The sequence below is a fragment of the Pipistrellus hanaki genome (assembly GCF_964339955.1).
Source record: "Pipistrellus hanaki genome assembly, chromosome: 8".
Lineage (NCBI taxonomy): Eukaryota > Metazoa > Chordata > Mammalia > Chiroptera > Vespertilionidae > Pipistrellus > Pipistrellus hanaki.
The window spans coordinates 25,025,516-25,045,063 of NC_140510.1; the positions used below are offsets into that span (position 1 = coordinate 25,025,516).

Sequence of the window (19,548 nt, forward strand, 5' to 3'; positions counted from 1 at the left end):
GACTATGCACTCTCCTACATTACATTGAAGCCTTGGGTGAGTTTAGTACTCTTACAAGGCCTGGGCATGCAAGTTTGGCAAGCTTGGCAAACAATCTAATCTGATATGATGCACACTTTTCTACTCAACCGTAAACATCTCTTTCATTCAGATATCACCTGCTATTCTTATGGCAAGTCTTTGGAATAGAGATCCTAAATGTGTCAAAAGTGTGTAATATATCTGTGGCTGGAATAAATAGAGACTAGGGTGATTTAGCAAACTTGTTTTCACATGTGCTGGCCAGCACTCGCAGAATTTTAAAGTAGGTTATGTTAGCCTTTCCACTTTCAGTGTCTTTATGGATGTGGTGTTTATATATCCTAGATTTTCCAGGGCAATCCTGGATTGTAAATATTCTGTCCTGTTGTTCCCATAAGTACGATCAGACTTGTCAAGCTATGTGTCCTGAGTTTTGGTTTGGAAAATATGGACTCCGTATGTCCATCAGAGCCTGTTTGTTCTGGCCCGGTGCCTCGTGCTATTGCTCTGCAGTGCCCTACCCCTAGCCCACTTCCCGTTCTCATCAAAACCTTGTTTCTGCTTCAGTCCACTTGCTCTCTCTGCCTAGTGTCTAGGGGACAATGTGAACAGTAAACTAATCTGTGCTAATGGGCAAGCAGGAGAAAATCAGGGTCAGGCGAATCCGCACAGCCATAGTGTTCTGTCTCCTCCTGGGCAGGCTAAGTGGCACTCTGCAAATAGTGCCTTGGTTTCATTGGTCTCCAAGACAAAGTTCTTCTACAGTTGGTTGGTGGGGGCAGATTTCTTGGAGGAGGCAGGAGCCCCCACATTTCACTGCAAAGATGACTTCCTACTCTGTCCATATCTTGGGGCCGTTTTGCATACGTGTCCCAGATTCGAGTAGGCTCCCGTAACAGTAGGAGAGGAAGAGAAGGCCAGTGTGCCAACTTTATTTCTCTGCCCACAGTGATTTCTTCTGGTATGTGTACACTGTTCAAGTGCTCTTTTTACAAAGTTGGAAAGCAAAACTGTTTCTATGACAATATTTGCTGAGACAGCAAGACAAATCTAAGCCTCTCCATTCCCAACTCTGACTTAAAAAAAAATTATTCTTTAACGAGGAGGCTAAGTTTAACATTTGTAGAATGATATTTAGGGTTCTTTGAAATATTCTGTAGATTTTAAGCTCATTGCCTGCCATGTTCCTTTTAGCCTAACCTTGTTATTTTTATTTATTTTTCTGATTTTATTATGGAAACCTATAAAGATTTCCACTAACTGTCCAAACAGCTTGCTTTTAAAATCTCTGCTTAAACACTTCTATTTGTATCATTTTTTTTTTTTGCCTTGGTTTAGTACTTAACTGTGATCTATTTTAATTGAAGCTCCTCTAATTCTTTAAAAAATAACTCCTTATTCTTCTGTAAAACAGTTTACCTTTAGACATTCAACCAGTGTTTCTTCTGGCAGTTTATGTTATCTTAGAAAGCAACTTTAGGCCCTAACTGGTTTGTCTCAGTGGATAAAGTATCGGCCTGCGGACTGAAAGGTCCTAGGTTTGATTTCAGTGAAGGGCATGCACCTTGGTTTTGGGCACAGCCCCAGTAGGAGGTGTTCAAGAGGCAGCTGATTGATGTTTCTCTCCCATCAATGTTTCTGACTCTCTATCCCTTTCCCTTCCTCTCTGTAACAAATCAATAAAATATAGTTTAAAAAAGCGACATTAGTACCTTGACTTTTCAGTCTTGAGAGCATTTGCTCAACAAGACGCTGTCAATATCACCTATTTTTTTATTTTTTTTATTTTTTTTTTATCAGACCTGGTTAAGTCTCAAGAACTATCACTTGAGATGGTTGACTATTTAGGAAACTAGAAGAACAAGCAAGCATCTGGTGTCTTTAGAAACAGGATACAAATTTAGCATTATTCTTTTCCTAATCAATATCTGAGGAATTAAATTGCCTTATTATCAAATCCATGCTTTCCTTACAATCTATTACCAGTTTGATTTTTTTTTTAATCTTTCATGTCTGTATTCAGCTAATGTAATGCTCATTGTAGAGTCACCCAGTCTCCCTTGTTAACTGTAATCTTCTAATAATTGAATGTAACTCAGGGCTTAGTATACATCAAACATATTAACTTCTAAAATTTTAATGACAAATCTGAGAGACTGGTATTATTATTCCCATTTTACAGATGAGAGCTTAGGTTTTGAGTGGGTTAATCATACTTTTTTTTCAGTCTCACAACCAGTGAGAAGGAGGCTTAAATTCAAACCAAAGTCTGTCTGACATAAAAACCCCCATTTCTAACCACTGTGTATAGTACTTCCTGTTCATGATGGGTAAACGTGTCTGTATGTAAATCCACATAATCATTGACAATGGACTTCCTTCTTTTATACTTCAATGTGCATATATAAAATCACTTAATATTAACTTGTTGGTTTTCTGTTTTTTATTTGAAAAAAAAAAAAAAAGCCCATCATAGAAAATAAGAAGTGAAAGACTTCCCTGTCCCTCCAAGGTCTCACCCTTCTTAGTGTGTGTACTTTCCAAGTCCTCTGAGGCAGAGTGAGATGTTACTCTATAGACATTTCCTTTTTAATTTTTAAAGCCTTATCTTGAGGTTCATTCCAAAATCATACATCGAATCACACATAGGAAACACATAAAAATTCATACATAGGAAACACATAAAAATTCATTTCTCTGCAAAACCTGATAAAATAGTTTCATGGATTGTTTTTTTTCCTCCCGTTTTTTATAAGAATTTTGAGAGTCCGAGTCTAAAATCTGTGACTACATCAGACAAATTGTCTTTTAGAACCCTGACTCTCCTCTTTTCTAGGAAGAGTGATATAGTCAAATGCTTAATATTTCTTATTAATTTCTCTCTGAGTGGGTGGTTGGAGATTCCTGTAGATCCTTTCCTCTTTCAGATCAGAAATTTCTTTTAAAAACAGACCCTTAACACAGGTTTGATCAGACTTCCACTCTCTACTAAAAAAGGGGGCGTTTTCATAATGAACAAGTTGGGGAGGCGAGGGTGAAAGGCTGAAGGAAAGACAGTCATCATCGCCGAAGTTCCAGGAGCACTTGGGCTCCTTTGAACGGACCAGAGCTGGTCTTCCATGAAACTGTGAGGGCAGAGTGTGCCTTCACCCTTTCCTTGATGAGGACTTTCTCCTGTCTTCCTCTGGGCTCCCATGGATAGCTATAAATCTAATGTATTTCCAGGTAAGTGTCTGTGTGTTTGTTAAATGCTGGTTTCTCTTTGATGAACTGTCAACTCTGAAAGCCCAGGACTTTGTTTGAGTATCACAATGCCTAGTCAGTGTTGCTTAAATGGGTGCAAAAGGAAGGCAAACATGTATGTGAGTGATTGAATAATGATGATTGCTGTAAACGACATAGGAATTTGTACTAAGGTATTGCGTTAGTGTAAAAAACAGAGGTTAGTGGACAGAGCACAGGTTTGGAGTCATTTATCTCCCAAACCCTCCACTTCCTAGCAGTGTGATCTTGGTTGAACTCTCAGGTTTTGGAGCTCAGCTGTCCCATCTGTGTCATGGGCATAATATCACTCACAGCCTGTGCTGCTGTCAAGATTTCATGACAAAATGACGTGAAATGCCTACCCTAATCTTCAGACAACACAGACTTTGTTGATTTCAACATTTAGAAATATTTACTTGTGGTAAAATACAAATAATATAAAATTTACCACCTTAAACATTTGGAAGGATAGAGTTCAGTAGAGTTAAGTACATTTACGTTGTTGTGCAACCAACCTATGGGAACCCTTTTTTTCTTGGGAAACTGAAACTCTGTACTCATTACACTATAACTTCCCATTCTCCCCTACCTCTGGCCCTGGGAACCACCATTCTTTTTTTCTGTCTCTGTGAATTTGACTAGTCAAGGCACCTCATGTAAGTGGAACCTGACAGTATTTTGCATTTTTGCAACTGGCCCTTTTCACTTAAAACCTAATGTCCCCAAGGTTCACCCACATTGTAGCATGTGCCAGAATTTCTTCCCTTTTCAAGGCTGAATAATATTCCATTGTAAGTATGCACCTTACAATGAATGAAAGAATGATTGTTTATCATTCTTTCATTCATTTACAGATGGGTTGCTTCCATCATGTGACTTTCATGAATACTATAGTTATTATCATGGCTGTATAAATATCTCTTCTAGACCCTGCTTTCAATTCTTTTGCGTAAATACCCAGAAGTGGCATTGGTGGATCACATGGTAATTCTATTTTTAATATTTTGAGGAACTGACACACTGTTTTCGATTGTGACTGCACCATTTACATTCCCACCAGCAGTGAACAAGTTCCGATTTCTCCACATCCTTCTCACCACTTGTTATTTTCTCTCTTTTTTGGTAGTATTTATCCTCATGAGCATGCAGTAATACTTCACTGTGGTTTCTATTTGCATTCTTCTAATATTAGGTATCTCGAGTATGTTTTTATGTGCCTTGGGCCATTTGTTTATCTCCTTTGAGAAATGTCTATGCAACTCTTTTACATACTACATCTACTTTAAATGAACAGCAATTGTAAAATGACTACATTAATGATCATTTATTAATTTGATAGTTATTTATGGGGCCTCTTCTGTGGCAGAGCTTATTCTAGGCATCAGTGATACAAAAGAGGGCAAAACGGGACTAATTTCTCTTCTTGAGCTTACATTTGAGAAGACATACGAAATAAAGGCGTAAAATGTAGAATATCTTAAGTAATGATAAGCATGTGGAAAAAAATAAAGTGGGGAGGGAGGACAGGAAGTGGGAAGGGATTGGCATTTTAGACAGAGTGGCTAGGAGACACCTCATTGAGAAGGTGCATACAGTCCTGAAGAGAGTGAGGGAGTGAGTGGTCGCAGTCTCTGAGGGAAGAACTTTTCAGACAGCGGACAGAACATAACCGGCACAAAGGCCAAAGGCAGAAGCATGGCTGGTATATTCGAGGTCCAGTGTCATTGCCTTTGGTCTGGAGCCCAGTGGAAGGAAGGACAATAGGAGAGTAGGTCTCAGGTGTATGTGTGAGCAGATGCTTGCATGCACACCAGTGAGCATGTGCCTAGCCAGGGAAAGCCTTGCAGATAAAGTTGTCAGATAAAATATAGATGCCCCATGAAGTTTTAATTTCAGATAAACAATGAATACTTTTTAAAAAATAGAAGGATGTCCCCAATATTGTATGAAACCTACTTGCACTAAAAATTATTCATTTAACTGAGCTTCTACATTTTTATTAGCTAAATCTGACAAGGGTCCTTGTAAGCCATTGCAATGACTCAGGGTTAGATGGGGTGTGACACCATCTGATTCAGTTTTAACAAGGTCACTTGCTGTTGTGTTGAGAATATACCCCAGGGAAGCAATGATGGAAATAGAGAGACCAGTGAGGAGGCTTTGACTAATCCAAGCAAGACATGATAGTAGCGTGGACCAGAGCAGTAGCAATAGAGATGGTGAGAAGTGGTTTGATTTTGAAGGTTATTATCAATTTGATGTATGTGCTTCTCCTTCAAGGAATATTTATATTTTTAAAAGAGGATACCCTGAGCCTACATGGTGTGGCTCAATGGTTGATCATAGACCTATGAACCAGGTGGTCATGGTTCAATTCCTGGTCAGCGCACATGCTCAGGTTGCAAGTCCAATCCCCAATAGGGGGCATGCAGAAAGCAGTTGATCAATGCTTCTCTCTCATCATTGATGTTTCTATCTCTTTCTCCCCCTCCCTTACTCTCTGAAAGCAATAAAAATATTTTTTTAAAAGAATGCTTAAAAAAAAGAAGATACCCTGAGCAGTCAATATTTTATCTAAAGGAATGAATCTTCATTTACCCAATTAACATTTATTTAGCATTTGCTCTATGCCAGACACTGTGCTAGTTGCACACAGTTAAGTAAACATCCAATCTTGGGACTCAGGGACTTGTATTGCAGCTGGGAGAAATCGGACTTACTATGTGGGGAGAGGAAATGCGGAGGCATAGGTGCTTGGTGCCCTAGAAGTCATACCAAGTAGATGCCATCCATTATCTTAGAAGAAGGGTGGCCATGCCGAGACCGGTTTGTCTCAGTGGATAGAGCGTCCAAGGTCCCGGGTTCAATTCTGGTCAAGGGCATGTACCTTGGTTGTGGGCACATCCCCGGTTGGGGGCGTGCAAGAGGCAGCTGATCGATGATTCTCTCTCACCGATGTTTCTATCCCTCTCTCTTCCTCTCTGTGAAAAATCAATAAAATATATTAAAAAAGAAGAAGAAGAAGAAGAAGAAGAAGAAGAAGAAGAAGAAGAAGAAGAAGAAGAAGAAGAAGAAGAAGAAGAAGAAGGGTGGCCATATAGTTAATCATGCAAACTGGGACTCCTTTGAGACTGTTAAGGACACATTACTAATCATTACTCCAGGTAAAGAGATTCAAATCAACACTGTCCCAGGCAAACTCAGATCTAAAATCTTTGTCCTTCTGAGGTGCCCTCCAACAGTGGTTCTGATGACAGATGGTGGGAATGGGACATACCCTGTCACCAACTTTTAGATGAATTCCATATTTTACCTATCAACCACCAGCAAGAAAAGATTTACTATCTGAAGAACTTTAGAAATAACGTGCAGAGAAAGTAAAGAACTATTGACCACAGAGCAAATGTTTGTATGTTTCCATAATTGTTCTGATAACAAATGCTCCTTTTACTGAGTCCTTGCTCACTGAGTATAGAGAAATAAAAACATGGTTAAATGAAATTTGACCTGATTTCTTATAAAGAGTATAGAGAAAGCTCCCTATGTCTTCCTTTTCTTGAATGGCATTATTTTGACTCATCATGTTTTGCTTTTTGAAAAGTGCTTGTTATTCTTACTAAGTGACTGAAGGGTTTTTAGCCATCACCATTATGTTTAGATCAACGAGGCAAAGCACATGAAGGGTTTACAGCTTTATTGCAAGTTTTATGTGCTGGAGGTAAGGTCTATATAGACCCTACCTTGTGGACGGAGTCTGTTTTCCGCTACTGAACCAGGCCTGCGGGCGTTTTGGTCACAGCAGGGAGAGTGCTGGTGAGTAAATGCAGATGCACGTTAGTGCACTGTAATGTGATTTTTTAAATTGTTCAAACAATCAATTTACTGTTGTCATCACATCCCTTCTGATTTTCAAGTGCAAATTTGACACCACCGTTCTTATTAACAACTACAAAAAAAAAGTTTTGCCCCTCAAGGTTCCATTATAAGGGATGCATTCTTGACGTGATAGTTACATTAAAATTCTTGCTACAAATGAAGCCAGCTAAAAATGTTTACCAACTTGAATGGAGCTCATCATGTTTTGTTTGCTGAATAGTGTTTTGTGATTTTACCAACATAAGAATGAGTCTCCAAACTATTTTTAAAAGTGGAGCTTTTACTCTAAAGAAGTGCTTGCCTCATTTTCTTCGTGCTACTCCAAACAAGATGTTGTTTATTACTTTGAAACACTATATGTAAACCCCAGGAATATGTTAAATATGATTGAAGTCTTGGCTGTCTTTAACAAATTGAAGTTTCCAGAAATTTAGCTGTGTTTAAAAACCAAAGCCATGTTTTCAGGAAAGATTTCTATTTCCAAATATGTGGTTGCCCAAACCTTTTATATTTTCATGTCAAATTCAGCTGCCAAATAACACACACTGTACCTTAGCTATAATAGAAAAACACACATAGACTTCAGCTTTTCAAAAGCACTGCAAGAACAACTATGATCATATTTCTTGAACTGATGCTATTCGTATGCATGTAAGTGTGTTTGGAGTAAGGTCTGTAAGGCACCAGTCACTTATACTGCTACAAATTGACAGGCTCAGCACAAGATTGGCACCGTGTAACAGCCGATCTGGGAAAATACAGGAATTCCTAGCCAGACCAAAATGTGAGGTCAAGGAAGTCACTTTTATAATAACAGTGGTTATCTGTTTAGTGTGTGATCTGGCAGTGATATGATGCTGACCAAAGGCAATTATGTGTATTTCTAAACTGGTTGTGTGCAAGCCCAGAGTAAGAGAAATCCCTCCGTTTGTGATAAAAGGGTATTTATTGCCCTTTTACTTCCTTCATATGCTTTACTTGATCATTTATAAAAGACAAATTAATAGTGAATGCCAATTGCATTTTGTGTTTTATTATGTAGCCATTCCTACACGTTTGGGATATCTATTAATATGCGCTCTTAATAGTTTTGGCACAAGTTCAATGTCAACGAGTGAATGATGTACACATTTTATAGTCTTCTTAAGGGATTATAATGTGGTTCAGTGACAGTGTGTCTTGATTTGGGGAAGGGGCTGGGTACTCTGATATGACTCATAAGGGATAGAGACCTATTAGTTATTTTTTTTTTCTCATCTAGTGCAATGATGTAAAAACATTTTTCCCCCTCCATTATAGTGCATTTTCTTAGCATGGCATTATCAGGATTAGTGTGTAGAATAATGCCTAAGAAATTGGTTGATCACATGGGACTATCTTTTCCTTTATCCTCTCCCTGCGACTGAAAAACCATACTCTGCATTTTCATATCGATGGCAGTGTGATGGCACAGCCAAGGAGTTATAGGGGCTTGGTGCACAGATCTAGCGGAATCTACCTTTCTTTGCAGAAAAATGTTATTTTGAACAACAAAAAAGACACCTGAGTGTTTAAGAATCAGGAAGGCAATGTGGGAGAAGGTTGTTTACCTACTTCGTGAGCAGAACAGGGAGAAATGGGATTGCATTTTGGTAAAAGTAGTCTAAGTGAGCCATGCAGAGGCACTTACATAAGCCGCCACAGTGGGCTGCAACTTCTGCCCTATTCCCAACGACTCCAAGGTGGGCGGCTCTCCTCACCAGGACTCAGCACAGTGCCCTGGGCGGGGTAGGGGGGGGGAGTTTGTACAGCAAAAAGGATGTGGGGCTATCACACTGGGAGGGGTGGGCTGGGCGATTCCTGCCCCCAACACAATTTACTGTTCAGGGAGGGGCCTGGGAGATGAACCGCAGTGGTTGCCTCCGAAGACTGAAAATGAGATGGTGCCAAAACCGGTTTGACTCAGTGGTAGAGCGTCGGTCTGCGGACTGAAAGGTCCCGGGTTCAAGGGCATGTACCTTGGTTGCATTAGAAAACAGTTTTTAGGTTCAACATTTCCTAAACATTCCTCTACATGCAAGCATTCCTCTACATGCTTGTTGATCACTTGGAAGTCATAGTCAGTTACAAATGCAGCATATTACTTGAGGCCTAATATTTCAGAAACAAAATTATAAAAACCCTTTTGAGATTTTTATAGTGAAATGATCGATGTGGGCTATGAGTGCATTTTAATCTGTTTCATATAATTGGCCTCTGGACATAATGGCCCATAGGGTGTGCAGAGCACTTACATGGCCTAGAATCTGGGAGAGACTGAGTGGAAAAATAAGAGGTTAGGTATATTCTAAAGGGTGCCAAGAGACATCACATATAGATGCCCAACAATATTTCCTTAGAAAGTGAAGTATCCCATGGGCCTGTTACTTTCAGTGAAATCTTTTATGGCACCAGACAGATAATTTTGGACGTGACAGATTCAGTCCTTAGTACTCATTAGCCAATCTGGATGAGGAAGGGATGGGAATGTGACCTCGTGTAGATGATGCTGTGCAGTGCATCTTGTGATGTGTGCTTTTATGTTAAATGCCGAAAGTCAGTTTAATCTGTGCAGTCAAGACAAGGGCTCATTGTTTCCCGGGGGAGTACAGCCCGTCGGTGTAACTCGTGAGTTGGGCAGGGCGATGACCACGCTGGTTTCAGCTGGAGGAGCTGTGAGTGAGTGCACAGCTCTCCCTGGGGTATTTCTTCGCCTGCTTTGAACTTTGCTCAGTAATGTGCAATGAAGGTTTTAAAGTATGTTTTGTTTCTTACATGACCGCACTGTTTGCACATCAACAGATAAGAACCCACAGGTGCTCCATTGTAGGCTACTCCTAGCTATGTTTTTAACACCCTAAAGAGCTATGTTTATAATTTGGCAAGTCTTTCAATGCACAAACAATGGAATGCTCTTAATTAATCTAGTTGTCTAGTGCATAGATAGAATAAATTGCTCAGGATTTGTTTGTATCATTATCTTGTATTCTTCACAAGTAAGGACAAACACTCAGGTACATGGAGGTAATAATAGCTTTAAGGTCCATTTTATCAACATGCACACATTTTATCAACATGCACACATTTGGGAGGTAATATTTCTGTAGGATTTTTAGGTTTACTCTTTTTTTTCTTCTTTCTTACAACACTATGAAGTGTTTGTTGCAGGTATTCATTTCATTCTTAATAGATGAGACAACTGAAGGCCCGGACGAATGGAATGAATTGCAAGCAAGGCCGCAGGTTTCAGTTGATCCCCAAACAAGGGCTGCTCTTCGGGTTTCCAGATGAACTCTCCCGCAGCCACAGCCTTTTGTGAAAAAGAGGCAGGATGCAGTGTTTGAGTCATTAGTTCTCCGGCTCCATGCTCTTTCCTTGAGTGGTCCCAGATAAGAGCATCTTCAGGTAGAAGCTAACCCACAAGCTTCATGAGGAAGGGGCTCAGTGTGCCCTGTCACCTGTGTTTCCCTGGGCCCGGAGACCTAAGTAATTACTAGTAAGTATTTGTTAATCAATAAGTGCCTGAATAAATCAGCGGGAGTAGTGGCTCCTAACAGATGTTTGCCAATGGCAAGTAGGGCTCTCTGCAAAGCTCCAGAACTATAGGCCTCTATCTGACCAACGACCTGACACAAAGCAGGAGCCAAGCCACTGCCGTAATGTCTCCCTTGGCCTGGCTTTGCCTGCTCTGCCCCTTCATTCAATCTCCTCTAGACAACCTAGATGAGGGGATGAGGATCTGGTGCAGAGGCCACCAGCTTCGATCTTTTTTTTTTTTTTTAAATATATTTTATTGATTTTTTACAGAGAGGAAGGGAGAGGGATAGAGAGTTAGAAGCATCTATCAGCTGCCTCCCACTGGGAATGTGCCCGCAATCAAGGTACATGCCCTTGATCATAATCTTGAGACCCTTCAGTCAGCAGGCCGACGCTCTATCCACTGAGCCAAACGGGTTTCGGCAAGCTTCGATCTGTTTCTCTGCATCAGAAGAGGTTAGAAAGCGTGAATCCTTTGAAGATCAGATGAAGTAGGGGTAAAGGGGCTTACTCCCAGGTGAAGATGGTTCAGGTGTTGTAGCAAAGGTGTTAGAGGACTTAGCATTAGTGCGTTTGTGTAGAGCTTGCACATGGCTCAGCATCACTCGCATTCAGCACAATCCTCACCTTCCTCCTGTCCTTTCCCGGAGACAACCAGTTTGTCAAAGAGCTGCCATGACTGAATTCTGCGCAGTGCAGAGCTGGTGCCTGACGCTAATCACGGTGGTGCCACAAACAGCACTGCGCAGTACAGTGCTCTGCATGCTGGGAGGTGCTGTTGAAGTGACCGTTCCCTGCTCTATACCTTGCCTTCTCAGGGAGGGCCACAGCGACAAGTTTCTCTGTGGTCTCATACCAGGCATCATTGTATCTCCCCTGGACAAATGGGTGGTTCTTTGTTTTGAGGACACTGCAGTTGATGTAATGGCAACGTTTCCCTTTTCACATAGCCCGTCTGGAGGCTCAGGTTTGAATTTATAGGTTATCTCTCGTAAGTATATAACACTTCCTTGCAACAATTTTGTTTCCCTTAATTTCACTGTATTTTCCCTAAGGCTCATTTTCAATTTAGTTCATCTTATTGTATCAAGTGTGTGTTTTTTTTTCTTTAAATAAACCAAGTTAAATTCTTTGGGAGAAATGTAGGGTGGAAGGAAATGAAAATGAAGACCAGTGTGTTCATGAAATACCTTCATTATAGACTTTTTTTTTATTCCTCACATCTTAATTTATACCCTTTTCTACTCTAATCTTAACATCAATCCACCACTTTCTAGTGTCATAATCCCTTTCAGATTCATTTATTTATTTTTTTGGAGGGTGGTGGTAAAATTTGACCTTGTATTAAATATAAAGTATTAATATATTAATAACTGATTCCTGCAGCTTCTACTTTCTAAAAACGTGAATTTAGCTAAATTACTTAATATGTTTCATTTATAGGAAGAGTAATTATATTAATTTTTTGTGAAGGTTGTGAGAATTATATGAAATATTATATGTAAATTATATAGTATCTTCTGTGACACATAGTAGGCCTTTTGGTTCAAAACAGTCTACTAGTAAGTGGAAAATACACTGAACTTGGAGTTTAAAATCTCTTATTCAATCATTAGCTTATGACCTTCAACAAATCACTTTACTTCTTTGAACCACATTTTTCTCATATGTAATTTTACGGCATGGTCCTAGAGTCCTTAGGATTCTAGCTTTACTTTTCTTGGGTTCTAAGGCTGGCCCTGAGTGAGACGGCTCTCTGTTCACACTCTTCATGGCACAAATATACTCACCTGGCTCAGAGAGGTCTCAGGGAAAGGAACCCGGTCTGAAGCAGGGAAATGAACAGGCTCCTTGCACTGGGATTTATGTTCTTCACTGGTGTTGAGTGCGGCATTTGCAAGGAAAGCAGTGTCTTCTGGAATACCCTGAATTGCTAAGGATTATGGTCCTGAACTCAGGTAGGTTTCAAAATACATGTCATCATGGATGCTGCTTTCTCTAACGAGTGTCTGTAACCCGGTTGCTTGGTGACTAGTTGAAGAGGAAGCAGTAGAACAAAGAGACCTGCTGCTGGTGGTCAATGGCATGTTGGTCAATGACCGCATTTGGTTCAATCATGGAGTCAGTCAAAACAAGTGTCTGTGTACAAGATTTGGTTTCTGTTCAGGAACTATTGGGCAATAGGAGACCCCCAAAGCAAGAGGGACCTCGTTTATCAAAAGATAAATAAAGGAAGAGTTTGTAATAAATGATGTAGAAGAACAATCTATGCTGAAATGAAGCTGCACTCATAACAGTTCATCAAGATGCAAGGGAGCCTGTGGTTAAGAGCACAACATTTTTAGTGTGTGGTTTTGGCCAAGTTATTTAATCTCTCAAAGCCTCAGTTTCCTCATATCTCAGAGGGATATTGATACCTCATATGGTTGTTCTAAGGAGATAATATAAATGCCAAGATGTGTTAGTCGTAGGTAAGTATTATTATTAAAACTATTAATATTATTGCAAGCCTAAAATTCACACTGGATTTCAAGAACTTGCTATCCTTAATCTAATAAACTATAAGAATGAAGAATAAATGTTAAAAACAAACCATTAGATGATCATATGATTGACCTAGAATTTATATTGAGAGAAAAAAAATTCTAATGAATTGTTTAAATCAGGGCACTGCATTTATTTATTTTTGTTTTGTAATTTTAATCTCTGGAAGCTTTTTTTTTTTTTTTTTTTTTTTTTAAAGGTAGCCATCTACTTTACATTTAATTGATTTCATTCAGTGTGTATGAGGTGGGATTAGAAATTAAAAAGAGTGTCTTCCATAAACTTCCTTCATTGTTCCACACTCTTATTTTGTCTACTTTTGTCTCCTAACTTTGTGTGGAATAAATGTAAATTTGCTGAACTTGTTCAAAAAGAGAATTAAGACCCTGAATCCTGAAAGAAAACAACAACTTTACTTTGTAAAAGAACTTTTAAAAACTGTGAAAAATTTAACCAAAGTAAAATGTTTAAAAAAAAAAAAATTAACCCTGAAGAAAGTAAGTGTTAAAATACTGTGAAACTAGTCTTACAAAAACAGAGAAACCACTGAAAACTAGTCTGGTTTGGGTTCAAGTATTTTCGTCTCAATGAGCTTCAACTTGTGTTTGGTCCACTGAAAATTCAGTGAAATTTTGAGAATCTAAATGGTGACCATGTGTGGTAGCCACGGCCTCAGAACAGAGCACCTGGGAGTGGGGGTTTTCTTGGGTTTCGCTGTCTGAGTCTTTCAGAAGAGAAGTGAAATTTTATAATCTTAGTTTCATTGATTTATTTAGTTTTGACCTGCATTTTCATGTGCAATTTCTTCTATGTCAGGTCATATGTCAGTCTCTTTGGATTTAAACACTTTATAGATAATTTTGCAGGCAGCATTTTCATAGAAAAGAAATTAGGACTGAAATGTAGGATTCTGGCTGCCTAACACAAAAATCAGGATATCCTAAATTCAGTTTTTAAAAGATGTTACATAATTACTCACTTATTATTGAATTGATGCACTAGTTTGTTTGTTTTTCCCAAGCAGTTTCACCACATTATTTTTATTTAAACTTTTTAAAATTTGTGGTAAAATAAATAGCATAAAATTTGCCATCTTAACCATTTTAAGTGTACGGTTTCATAGTGGTCAGAATATTCACACTGTTGTGCAACAGAGCTCCAGAAACTTTTCATCTTGCAAAACTGAAACTCTAGACCCATTAAAGGATAACTCTGCATTTCCTCCTCCCCCCAATTCAGTTTTTAAGTGGGGAATGTATATGTTTTGTGATTACAATTTAATGAAGTCAGAGGTCATTTAGGTGAATTGAAACTGTGGGGTACTGTGTACTTGGAAGTATGAACCATTAGAGGGAGGAGTGTCCAGTGTTCATAGGGTTTTTATTAGTTGATCTATAAGGATGCTACTTTAACGGAGCACCTGCCCTTCTTGGAAGGCAGGTATTGATCGTAGTTTTGAGTAAGAAGATATACAATAAATATCAAAACCAGAAATGGAATAAGGCAGAAAACCCTGGTGATGAAGGAAGATAACTTTTGAAATATGTAAATAACCAAGAGAAATTGAGAAATATTTTCCATTGAGATATTAGAAAGGAAAATATTCACCTCAACATTGTGATTTAATTGAGGTACTACCAGCATGAGGTATAGTAACAGGTCCTTATCAAACCCCTTCCCTAGACTTTTCAAAGCTATGTTAAGAAGTCTGGTGTGGCCACAGTACAAGGCAACATCCAGAAGGAGGTGATGTTGAAATGTGGGTAGTGATATCTCACAGCCTTCCTTTGCTTAACAGAAATTATTTTTAGAATGCTCAGGTCCTGGTTGGGAAATGAACATCATGGAAGAGGTTTAAGTGCCAGAGAGAGTGAGGTCATGACACTTTGGTGCAGTTGACAACACTTATTTTAAAAAGTCAAGACGATGTGGTATCTTCTTATTACCTACCATTATTATCTTCATAGCTCCCATGAACTAATAGGATGGGTGAAATATAACATGATAATAATGATAATGATGGTGCTGATGTGATAATGAGGATGAGACTAGTGATCATCTCAACTCCTGGATGTTCCATCTTTCCATCAGATCTTTTTCCTGATGTCTCAAAATTTAAAAACTCAAGGTTTGATGATACTTTGTAAACCTCTACAGGGTTAAATTTGTAGATTATATTACCTAGGGTCACTTAAAGACATGGTTCTAGCATTTCTTTTTCAGGTACATTTTATTAAACAGGTTTTTATGTGTCAATCTGGGAACTTAATTATCATTTACAAACTTGTTTCCTCGCTAAAAATGTATTTTGAGTCCAGAATAAATAAATTAAAAATTTCAAGGAAATGCCCTTTTTAAGTAGGAAATTGTTTCAATTTGTTCTTGTAATTCTATATGGGGATTTAATAAAATATTTTAATTTGGTTTTGGAATGAAAGTTATAGCTTAATTTTAATAATGGAGAACAGTAGGGTAGCTAAAAAAATGAACAATACTGCATGTGCTAAATATAAAGTCATTTATATTTAGTTATTTGACTTTGAAATATAGGATAAGAGTTTTTAAACTTCAGTTGCATTTTAAATAATGATGCTTTTCTTATTTTGATAATCACATGAATTTTCATGTCTCTAAACTCACAATCAGATGTTTTACCTACTCTGGGCTTGTTGTGAGTGGTGGTAAGAGTTCATCTAAAATTTAAAATATGTTGTAAACAATCTACAAATTAGTTGATCCAAACACAAATAATCAAGTACAGATGGTGTTAATGCTACTTGGGTAGTGATGGACCGGAGGAAAATGGAATGGAAAAGGAAGATGCAACTGCAGTGAGCTATTTAACTAAATCTGAGCTGTCATTATGCTCCTGAGAGTCATTTTTCTTGAAGGCCCTTCCTGTGGGGGAGTGTACAGTGATAACTCCAGGTTCAATGATAACACATTGGCATATGAAGAAACACCGCATGCTACATTTTTCTACCTCATCTATTGTTTGAATTGACCAGCTGATTTGGTCTCTAGACCTGGGTCCTTTTCCTTTCTCAAAAACCTATTTGATTCTCTCTCCCTCTCTTGGTTGGTGGGGACAGTTCCTGGTTGGAGGAAGACTGTTTTTAAGACAACAGAACATGGGTGTCTGCTCTCCTCTACGGGGACCTACATCAGTATTAATACTGTGGGCACACCCTCTGAGAACTGTCATCTACAACTTGGGGACATTAAACAACGTGGAAAGGCTACAGGGAACAGTAGAGATGGCACCTAATTAGAACTCCAGGGACCTGTAGTTAGGTTTAAGGAAAGTATACTAATTTCATCAATATTTTCCAATAGTTGAATGTTTTCCATGGGCCAGATGCTATGTGCGTCTTGTTTAATCTTTACAAAACCTTATAAGGTAAATCAGATTAATATCATTTTGAGGGGGGAAAAAACAAAACAAACCAAAAACAAAAAAAACAACAACCAGAGATTTAGAGAAGTTAAATGATCTTCCTCAAACTTATGCAGATGGTAAAATAGATCTGGAATTCAGCCAAAGATTGTCAGACACTGAAGCAAATATGCCAATTCTTCGGCCAGTGCTTGCTATGGTGGTTATGGGGACTTGAGACCTAGTTGCTATTCTTTGGGTTACCATTTTGTTCAGTTATTGCCCATTAGTTAAATTTGAAGTTTTTTATAGTTCTTCGGTCTGTTTCCTTCCTCTTTTTCACCTCTGGTTATTTTCTTCCCACTTCTCATATCACTCTCAGGTTGGGAACAGAGGCCATGATTCCTGCCCATTCCCTCCCTGCACCACAAACCCTGGGTCAGTTAGGACAGAGGAGGAGCCAGAACCATGGTGAGGAATCCGTTTCTCTCTCTCTGCACTTTAGCCCGGCTCTCAGGACACATCTAGATTAGGCATACTCAAGGATATCCACGAGACATAACTATACGCTTGGTCATAGATAACTGTACTGGGTATGTTTAAATGTACAACTCTGTTTTCCTATTATTATGTGAAATTTCATGTTGACTTGTCAAACTGAAAAATGCCCATATTGATTTTGCAGAAAGCTTCACATGTGAGATAAATGCACTCAAAGGCTCCTCACAAGTTGCTATTTGGCGCTTCAGATGTAAAATGGATCACTCCTCAATCTGTAATAGACCCTTCCGTGGAGCTCTTCAATCAAACCTGAGAATTCAAGGTGAAATTGAGGGGAGGATGGGAAACCCCGAGAGGGGAATTTGAGTGAACTGGCTGAGAAAGGAACCTGGGGTACATGCTGCCTCTTTTTTTCCCTTCAGTTCTTTTCTCCAGCATAGGAAGGCTGTCAATCACCTTGTGACCTTACATGCTGCATGTAATACCTGGATACAATGAGACCAGCTATAGAGGGAGTGTCACATGACCCTTTGATTTCTCTCCATTTGCCTTTTTTTCCCCCTCTCCCTGACAACCTTTGGGTTATTTTTAAAGTGGCTGTTTTATACAGATTTATTATTAAAGTTTCTCTTTCCACCAAATTAAATTATTTATATTCTGTGTTTGATAGAATAAATTTATTATCTATTGAGAAAAGCATAAATAATCTCTCAAAGAAGTTAGTGATGTATGATAACTACTTTAGTTTGAAAGAATTGTCATATTTTGTTAAGTAATGATCCCAGTAAGTACATCTTATTTAGGAATCGTGTTTGTAGATCATGTAATGACTTTTAATTAGTTTGCTCCAAGTAAAGCAATAAGACAGTTACCTCTAGGTAGAGAAACAGTGTTCTTCTGAAATTAGTTTTCATGTTATATTTCTTATTTATTTGGGGGCACATTTTCAGTTGGACATCTCCAGGTTAATAATAATAAAAAATCCTCTTTCGATGGGCTATCAATATTTAGTTTGGGGAAGCAGTGAATCATGGCACCAAACTAAATAATAAAAAAGTATGCTTGGGAATTGATGCTCTAAATATAGAATATGCTTGAATAATAGTTTTTGATGCTTAAGCTGCTATGAAACGATTGCTATCCCATAACTGGCATAGTTTTCCTAAGCCATGGAGACGGTGCTGTTTGTAAAACTCACACATCAGGCTGGTCTTAAGAGCATATTAATTGCCCGGGAGGTTTATATGTTTGCTCTGCACATGTGATTAGAGACCAGGCAGCTTCTACAGCATAATTTTAGAGATGGAGAAAATGACTATTGTAATACTTGCTACTCTCAGTTTCCTCTACAGCAATGCCCTTACACCTTTCTCTTTCAGGCGTTTTGTAGCATCCTAAACAGAAGGATATTGAAGGGAGCTGATTCGGCTTTGATCCTTGTGCTTGTTGTCAAAGCGCTTGGGATTGAAGAGACTGTTGGCTACAATTGACTGTGACAATTAGGAGATGATCAGAGCCCTAGAGTGGAGCACTTAAAGGGTAATTTACATGTCAGTTTGTCGAATAAAAAAAAAAGATATTCAGCTAAGGTTTTTTTCCCCCCCTCCAAGCCTTGTAAACTGCAATTTGTGCTCTGGTTAGAAAAACCTGGCAGAGGAGTTAGGATAGCCATTACCATTTGAAAAGAAGCAATCATAAGGCCGCTGCTGAGCCCTTTGTCCACTAAAAATGCTGATTTGCAGGCGGTGAGTGAAAAAGTGGAACTGTCACTAAATAAAACCTTGAGCTAGGTAACTACCTCCCTCCCACCCCTTGGTGGCTTTTTGATTGTTTGTTAAAGGTGCTTTAAAAAAAAAAAAGGATCTTAAATCCTACACTTACTATCATTATCACATTGTTATTGGTTATGAATGAACTTTCCTAAAAAATAAAAAAATAAATAAAAAGGATGCATTGAGGAAGCGGTAGGTGGAAAACATGCCAACAGTCAATGGAAAGGGCTAAAGCTGGCTATCAGATGCATCTTATTCTTTTCCCTTTTGTACATTATCACAATTTTCCTCTAGTCCATCCTGTGCACTGTGCTATTTCTCCCCCACTGTATCAGTGTGCTCCTAAGTTTTTCCATTTATTTACATTCCAATTTTAAAGTGGGAACTGTATTTCTAACCTTTGCAGATTTAGCTATTTTGGGTGCAGTTGGATAAGTTCTTTCCAATTATTATGAATAAAACTGCTATGTATACTAAAATTAATGCAGGTGTAGTCCATGATGTGCTGCCTGCCATACACATGTGGTCATCTCTCTACTTTTCCATCAGGTATTCTACATACACTAGTTAAAAAAAAAATAGCTAGAATGCTAAAAGAGGATAATTACCAGTAAAAATATGGTGATAACAATTGCATAA

The 19,548-nt window shown here is 38.6% G+C and overlaps 1 long non-coding RNA gene across 1 annotated transcript in view; it reads left to right on the top strand.

Moving 5' to 3' along the window:
* LOC311626254 overlaps positions 1-19,243 on the top strand; it is a 41,829-nt gene extending 22,586 nt beyond the window's left edge. Inside the window, exons 2-3 of the long non-coding RNA XR_014795661.1 lie at positions 17,322-17,459; positions 18,517-19,243. This is a non-coding gene — a long non-coding RNA (uncharacterized lncRNA). The remainder of the gene's footprint in view (positions 1-17,321; positions 17,460-18,516) is intronic.
* The last annotated feature ends 305 nt before the right edge of the window (positions 19,244-19,548 follow it).